General features: G+C 46.3%; 1 long non-coding RNA gene across 1 annotated transcript; it reads left to right on the forward strand.

Moving 5' to 3' along the window:
• Positions 1-3,139: 3,139 nt before the first annotated feature.
• LOC147960158 (uncharacterized) lies at positions 3,140-6,538 on the forward strand. Its single transcript, XR_015612102.1, has 3 exons — positions 3,140-3,553; positions 4,536-4,611; positions 6,251-6,538. It is a non-coding gene; the product is annotated as an uncharacterized LOC147960158 (long non-coding RNA).
• The last annotated feature ends 2,440 nt before the right edge of the window (positions 6,539-8,978 follow it).

Genomic DNA, 8,978 nt, shown 5'->3' on the forward strand with positions numbered 1-8,978 from the left:
AACAGGAGTTAGTGGTCACTTTACTTAAATTTAATTATCTTTAATAGAAATTTATACTTAAAACAAGCAATGCAATCGCTCGTTCTATCAGTGCCACAGGATCAACATGCACAACAATTAGAATTATTATTCTCAGGACGCACACGATCAGCACATTTGTCGCACTTTCACAAAGATAATACTACCAAGTTTGAACTATTTGTTATGGTTGTTGTCATCTGCATCATCATGCCGTGTTTCCCAGCTTGCAAGATTCAGAACCAACAAATAAGATCCAAATAATAAGTACAACAAAGATGCCTACACATCTCATTGATTCCCAGCTTGCAAGATTCAGAACCAACAAATAAGATCCAAATAATAAGTACAACAAAGATGTCCACACATCTCATTGATTCCCAGCTTGCAAGATTCAGAACCAACAAATAAGATTCAAATAATAAGTACAACAAAGATGCCTACACATCTCACTGATTCCCAGCTTGCAAGGTTTAGAACCAAGCCATTAGAGCCTTTTGATAAAGTGAATGTCGGGATTAAATCCATCTTGGCTAGCCATGTCATACAATCGAAGAACTTGGCGAATGCTCTTGACTGTCACAACATCTGTAGTTGAGTATTCCTGTTTGCACAGCATGTTTGCACAGCACAAACAAGGAGACAGGAGAGCATGATTTCGCTTTAATAGTGGCCTCCTTGAACTCAACCTCCAGCTCTACTTGGATGAGGTCTGCCTAGAGTTCCATGATTCAATTCATGCGCCTTTTTCTGCAGTTCACCTGAAATGAAGCAAAGATTGCATCATTCAGCTAGCAAGAAGTACTTGCTCTTGTGAGCTGGTAGGTTCTTCTTTAGTAGTTGCACTAAAATTGAGGAACATTAAGGTTGGTTGTCCGGCTCATGTAAGGTGCAACTATAATTTTCTTATCCTTTTGTGCAGTTTCACTAAAATAAAGTGCCATTGTGGTGACAGTGACGACTCCATCTTGCAAAGGCTAATAAAATATTGCACGAGATTACCAGCAGAACTTGATGGAGATTTTGGAAACTACAATCACCATTTTGTGCAGTTCCACCAAAATTGAGTGATGTTGCCCACATGACATTTTAGTTGAACTGCACAAGACACTCATTCCAAAAAAAGTGTTTTGTGCAGTTCACCAAAAGGTCACAATAGCAACAAGGTGAAATGGATATCCCTATATGCACAAAAAGATAGAAAGTAAACAGTTGCTGGTCAATAAGAATATACGAAACATATACAAAATGAAAAGAAGCATCTTAATTATGTTCATGGCAATCACGCAAGGACATTAGAAATTTTAAAACATTAGCAATGCTTCATGTTACCAGAAGCATTACGATCAACAATGAGATTCCTCAAATATGGGATTACTTTAATGGTGGCATTGCTTGTTTACCAGACACAATAAATCAACAATAGCTAAAGAGTTGGTTTAAGGGCATGGGACCGTGGGGACACCAGGACACTCAGCAGTGTAAAGGAGCAACTTACTTATCATACTGGGGAAAATAGCAGGAGTGCCATTTGTAACACAGTTTAATTGCATATTATCACTGGAGGCATTAGATTAACAATAACACTGGTTAGACATGTCCCTAAGGTAACAGTGTGATCGCTTCATTTTACATGCGCCCTTACATTAACAACAACAAAAGGTTGGAATAAGGACATGCGACAATGGACACATCAGCACAATGTACCTACAAGACGGCATAAAGTGGTGATGCCGAGTTCGTTCATGCTATGTGAGGGCAGCAAACCTAATCCTGGAGACCTTGTACTATGTGAGGGCAGCAAATCTAATCCTGGAGACCTTTTACTATGTGAGGGCAGCAAATCTAATCCTAGAGACCTTTTACTATGTGAGGGCAGCAAATCTAATCCTTGAGACCTTTTACTATGTGAGGGCAGCAAATCTAATCCTGAGACCTTTTACTATGTGAGGGTAGGAAATCTAATCCTGAGACATTTTACTATGTGAGGGTAGCAAATCTAATCCTGGAGACCTTTTACTATGTGATGGCAGCAAATCTAATCCTGGACATACTCTGTTGACTTCTCCACCAGCCGCCACTTTCTATCCTTTTTTCAACCAATAATAGATATGTTCCTTATCCAGTTTGTACTGCGTTTTCCCATGATTTCCCTTTTCAACCAAGAGACCGGTTGGGTATCCGGTCTCTACTACTTTCACCATATTATTTCCTCTTTGAATCAAGTCCTAGATTCATGCTACAACTTCCCCCCTTTCTTCGTTGTTTGAACAAAGCCCTAGATTCGAATGCATGAAGTAGCTTTACCTCTAATAATACTAAAAATTTAGGTGGCTTCGGAAGAGCTGATGGGAGTAGCAAAAGATGCACATGCAGACACGTGGGGAGCTGGGGCAGTAGAGCAAGGCCACTTTCGAAGAACTTATACCTGAGGGTCGCCGGGATGTCGGGGGCGGCAGGTCAGATCTGCGGACAATACGACAGGGAGAAAGAAGGGTCGGAGGACCTCCCGAGCCAGCGCTGTGTCGGAGAGAACGGCACGGGCAGAGGATCGGGCCCCTCCGGCGGCTGTGGGTTTCCTCCCTCGGCGGCGATGACCGCGTGAACGATGCCTGCGGTCGCCAGCACCATCTGGAAACGCTGCGCAGTGCGGGACCGCAGGCCGGCGCCTTGGATGATTTGGCACAGCCGACTACCGCTCGCGTCCATCGCCTCCATAGGTGCTTGTGGCTTCTGGTCACTTGGTCTTGGATTGGAGTGAGCGGTGTTGGGCAGAGACTTGGGAGTAGATGGATTGGAGTGGTGGGGCTATACTAGCAAGTAGGTGTACGTACTAGTACAATAGTGGGCTCACATAGCAATTTTGTCAATTCAATTTCTAAAAATGTTTGAACAATTCCACTGGCTCTAAAACTTTTTATGCAACACCACGATGTTGTCATTGAATTATGTGCCAGATTTCAAGATTACGTAAGTTCATTAACTATAGCGTTTAAATAGAAAACAATGGTGAAATAAATATAAAAATTTAGAAAAGAAAACAAAAAGGCCACTGTACACTTGGGCCACAAGTGCACAGCGCCTGAGGCCCATCTTCCCCTCCCTCCTCATCCTTCTGTTCACAGAAGGCGAGCTGGCCGCCTGAGCATCGTCCATGGCAGGGATTGGCCACGCGCCACCATCGCACGGTCCTCCCTGATATTTAAGAGCTCACCCCTTGACCCCGGAACCCTAGCACCCCCACTTCCTTTCCCTCGCGCCGCTATCGCCCTCTCCTCCTCTGTCTCGTTCACCCGAGCACGGTCGCCGATGCGTCGCCATCGATCCCGCGGCCGTCGACGTCTCTGGTGCACGGGAGCATGTCCAGGAGGCCCGACGTGGTTGTCTTCGTCTGTTCTGGGTACCAGATCGAGCCGGAGACCGCCACAACACAGGGATCGACATCATCTACAACCTCCAGGCACCGCGACGCCATCGACGGATTCATCACCGTCACTGCACCCCGGGCCTCCTCGAGCTCGCCCCTGGAACCGCGGTGAGCTCCTCTCCTAAAAACCCCCTTCTCCCTGTTGCTTATTCGCCGCCCTAGAGCCGCCACATGAGCTCCGTCCGCCATGGCCGTTAGCTTGCTCCCCTGCCGAGCTCCGTGTATTCACCATGCCCCCGCGCGCCCCCTGCCCCTGCGTGTGCGACGCTCCGGCCGCGCCCAGCGCACGCGCACACCCAGCCGTGTCACCTTCGTTTGTTGTTGGGCGCCTTCCTGCTGCTGCCGCTGCTGACTGTTGCCGCTGCTGCCGCTATTGCTTCTGCTGCTTGCTACTGGCCCGCTGCTGCTGCCAGTGATGTGTGCATGGCCGTTGCTCGCGCTGCAGCCGCCCAACTCACGCGCATATCCGGTTGCTCCCGTGCCATGGCCATGGATGGCCTGTGCTGTTTGCACGTCCGTGTGAGGCCGGCCGGCTCTCTGTACATCCGGCAAACCATTTAACTAGGGCCTAATTAGATGTTAGTTAGGGTAATTTGTGTTAGGTTAGTTTGTAGTCTATGGCAAGTGGGCCCCTCCCCCATTAAATTAGATAGATGATTTATTGACACATGTGACAGGGACATGTGGGACACTACCTCCCCTTTTGACCAGTCAATTTGACTTGGTCAATTCGGATTTAAAATTTAATACAAAATTTAAAACATTGTTTCAAACTTTAGAAAATCATAGAAAATTATCCGTAACTCGGATGAAAAACTTTTATACATGAAAGTTGCTCAGAAAAACGAGACGAATCCGAATACGCCCTCCGTTCGTCTATCACACGTCTCTAGCATAGTAGACGTTGAACTTTTCCCCTCCAGTTCATCTGTCTGACAGACGTCCGGAGCTGGGAAAACATTTCTGGATGTCATCCTCCTTCGCCAGTATCGCTAGCGCTGCGTTAGAACACCTCTAGCACCGCTTATTGTCTTGCTATGCTTATGCTTGCGTGTATTTACTGTTTCTTCCCCCTCTTCTTCTCCGGTAGACCTCGAGACCGCTGCTGATGCCCCTGTGATCGACTACGTCGACGACACTTCTTCCTTTTTCAGCAGAGCTTCCAGGCAAGCAAACCCTCCTTGAGCATTCCGATATCGCCCATTTCTTTCCTTCTCATGCTTGCATTAGAACTACTACTGCTTTCTGTATGATCCTACTCTGATGCATAGCCTATTTGTTGTTACCTGCTTTCATACCTTATCTGCTTATCCTAAACTGCTTAGTATAGGTTGGTTAGAGATCCATCAGTGACCCCCACCTTGTCCCAGTTTCCCCGCTTTATGTTCGATGACTCGATCAACGTGATCGACGTCCAGGCCCCGACACCGCACATCACTTTCCCCCTTTTGTTGCTCGACTCTGCAGAGCTACCATCGAGTGACAAGGGTGGAACCTCATTCATCACTCCTGATGAGATCTCTGTAGTGTAGCTATCCGGTCATGGTCATCGAGGGTGATTTCCTCCTTAACCACTTCCATTACGGCTCTGTCGTGCAACCCCTCAAGCGTGAACCTCGAGGGTGGATCCTCTTACGTTCACCTAGATGACAACATCGGGTGGAATTCACCGGGGGTGATTCCTCAGGTTTTCCCCTTGGTGTTAGACACACAGTTACTATGGTTACTATGACTTTGCACTGAGCCATGTTACTAAAGACGGGTCGGCCCTGAGGGGTACCCGCGCGAGCTTAATAGCGAGTGATGTGGATTCGGGTTGACCTGAAAGGTGCCCGCGAGATACTTACGAGGCATGGCCGGGCATTCTTAGCCCTTGCCGCAAGTACTCGAGACGGGGCGACGGGGTCACATCGATCGTGAGTCTCTGTTCGTTACCGCGTGCTCCTAATCCACTACGGTTTGGATATTTGATCCGAGGGGCCTTTGGCCTGATAGCAGTAACCATCACGTGGGCATAGTATGGGCGTTCTGCGTCGTATACATCAGCCGAAGCTTAATAGACGTCAGCGACTGAGCGACGCGCGCCGGGTTGGACTGCGTAAGCTCCTGCCTTGTTGAAGGAGGTAGCTAGGTCTTCTCACCGGCCGCGTACGCAACGTGCAGGAGTTCCCGGGGAGATGGCCCATGACCCCTGGGGGCATAGGTTTAGTCTGGCGTGTTGACCTCTCTATTAAGCCTAGGTCGGGTTGCGGCGTATTGTTTGGCCGAGGCCAGGCATGACCCAGGAAAGTGTGTCCGGCTGGAGTTAATCAAGCGTGGTGGGTAAGTTGGTGCACCCCTGCAGGGAAGAAAACATCTACCGATAGCCTGTCCTACGGTAACGGACACTTGGAGTTGTATCCCGATCGATACAACTAGAACTGGATACTTGTGATGAGAACTGGATGGTGATGAGTTTTGGAATGTGTTGACACTTGGATAGTATGGCTCTGGGATTGCTTTCTCGCAGGGAGTCGAGAAAGGATCTCTGGCCGAGGTTGATAACATTACTGCTACTTTACTTTATGCTACTCTACTCCCTCTTGTTGCTGCAAGATGGTGGTTTCCAGAAGATGCTAGTCTTCGATAGGCTAGGCTTTCCCCTTCCCTTCTAGCCTTCTGTAGTTTAGTCCACAGATACAACCCGTTCCTTTGATACAGATGCATACTTAGTTTAGATCTGATGTAAGTCTTGTGAGTACTTTGGATGAGTACTCACGGTTGCTTTGCTACTTCTTTTCCCCCATACCCGATTGTTGCGACCAGATGACGGAGCCCAGGAGCCAGACAACGCCACTGATGACTACTACTACCCGGAGGATGCCTACTACTACGTGAAGACCGCCGACGACTAGGAGTAGTTAGGAGGCTCCCAGGCAGGAGGCCTTGCCTTTTCGATCATTGTTGCTTTTGTGCTAGCCTTCTTAAGGCAATCTTGTTTAACTCATGTCTATCCTCAGATATTGTTGCTTCCACTGACTCTTGTGTATTCGAGCTTATGTATTCGAGTCCTCGAGGCCCCTGGCTTGTAATATAAAGCTTGTCTTATTTTAATTTGTGTCTAGAGTTGTGTTGTGACATCTTCCTGTGAGGCCTTGATCTTGATCGTACACATTTGCGTGTATGATTAGGGTACGATTGAATCGAGGGTGTCACATGTCTTGCATTGCTTAGTTTAGACATCATATGCACAATATTGAATTCTATCTGCTTAGTTTAGTGATCATACATGCGAGTGCCAGCTGCTTAGTATATGAATCAATTATGTCTATTATATCATGCCATCCTGTATACTTAGACAACATGTATGTGAATTATTTCATCCCAACCTATTTTAGAAAGACATCATATAGTTTTGTCATGTCATCCTGTTTAGGTACTCATCATATGTTGAATTATGCCATTATATATGTGAAATTGTGTCATGCTGTCCTGTTTGGTTAGACAACATATATGTGAATTACCACATCTGTCTATCATACAATGTCTGTACATTCAATTTCTTTTCTTGTTTATCAGCCATTTGAATTGGAGGGGGTGATGGCAGTATCTAAGGGAGCAAAACCCCGTTCTTCACAAAAGACAGTGCTACCCGTCGATGCAGATAGAACCATGGTTGGACTGGCCCACAAACTAGCCCCACCACACATAATCGAGACTCTTCCAGATTGCACACTTACACCGTTGGGCAGAGAACCAGCTACAACCCATCTAACCGCAACCCCAGCGGATAGTAACCCACTTATAGTTGACAAAGCACCATGTCCACCACAGAGTACCCCCACACGAGCAGTTTGTAAAGCTACTGCAGTGCCCAAAGCACGAAGACCACCACAGCTAACCCAAACTCCACGTTTAAAGCAGAAGAGCAACTGTTCTTAGGTCAGATTCCGTAGCTATGGTCCATACTCCTTTGTTGTTGCATCACTGTATTTACTCATACCAACTACTTTCGAATTTGAAGGATCCAATTGAAACTCCAATGGCGCAACAGGTATGTTTTAAACCTATTTCTTTAACTGGATTTCTGTTCTAACTTCTTGCTCTATGTTGATTTCAGTTTAAGTTGTATAAACAGTTATGTTCTCATGTGATGCACATTACAAGTGCTGCCAATGTTGTGTAGTTTCTCACACTTATATTCTGTCTATGCTGCTGTGTCTTAAAAATATATGAGTTGAAATGTGTCTCTATCTTGATTAGGGAACATAAACTAGAATGATATGGATAATACAGTGACCATAGTACATAGATATATGTTTGTTTCATGCTGTTATCCTGTCCACCTTACTACTGAACCGGTTTACCAAAATGAGTTTCGTATACTACAAGCTAAACATGTGATGTGTCTGCTTGTTTCTCTTGTAGTATGCAAACAGAATATTGGAGAAGAGCACCCCACTATGCAATGGTAGAGAAAGTAATGCAGATAAGGTTCAAGATAGTGAGACAACCATGTTGGTCTCCAAGAAAGGTGATAAAAACAATCTTGTAGATAGTGAGAAAACCCCACAGTCCTGCGTTGATGTAGTGTTCGAGTTACTGGCCAGTACCGCTGGCACATGCTCTTCAAACTCGCTGCCTGAATCACTTCGGCTTCTTCAGTCTCAGCTACAAGCTGAAAGGCATCAGTCAGCTGTGCTGCGGCAAGAAGCCGAAGGACTAAGGAAGTCCCTGCAGAATTCAGATGCGTACTTTCTTGCGCAACAGCAAGCGCTGGAGGATTTAAGCGCCAAAAAAGAGAAAGTTAATAAGCTTGCTAAGCATCTTACCAGCATTATGGGTACCCAGGATGTTGTTTCTTGAACTCTTCTGAAGTGGTTTCAGTTCTGGACTTGTTTTGCTGCGGCGTTTATATGCTGCTTTGTTCCCTATATTTGCACTGGTGGCAAACTTTGATGCCCAGTGGATGTAATATGTGTAATAGCCGTGACAGCCTAGCATAAGTTGCTTGCTTATTTATTTCCTTGTTGTCTTGTTTATTTGTTTGCTTGTAGTCAGTGTAGTTCTTTTTCTGCGGTTTGCTAGTGGCTACAATAACCTATTTTTTAAAACTAGGCCACAATAACCATGGGCTAATATTTACTGTAATGACACTGGGCCTCCTACGGGTCGTAGAAATAGTGGGTCTTCTACGGGCTGTAGAAACAGTAGGCCTTCTACGGGCCGTAGAAACAATGGGCCTTCTACGGGCCGTAGAAACAATGGGCCTTCTACGGGCCGTATCATCAATGGGCCTTATACGGGCCGTATGATCGATTGGCCAAACATGGGCCAATAACAGGCCGCATTATGGCCGTAAACGGGCTAGAGTTGGAATCGTCCGTTCATGGGCCGACCATAACGGGCCATCGTTAATAGGCTGTATTTGACGATGCTATGAAAACGGCCCAACGTATTAACAGACCACAAACGGGTCGACTATAACCACGGGCTGAATTTGGCCCACAAGCAAAAAATGACAGTAATGGGTCGTAAGTAAACGAATGCTGGA

This window comes from Triticum urartu, chromosome 7A (genome assembly GCF_056163025.1).
Source record: "Triticum urartu cultivar PI428250 chromosome 7A, HENAU_Tu73, whole genome shotgun sequence".
Taxonomy (NCBI): Eukaryota; Viridiplantae; Streptophyta; class Magnoliopsida; order Poales; family Poaceae; genus Triticum; species Triticum urartu.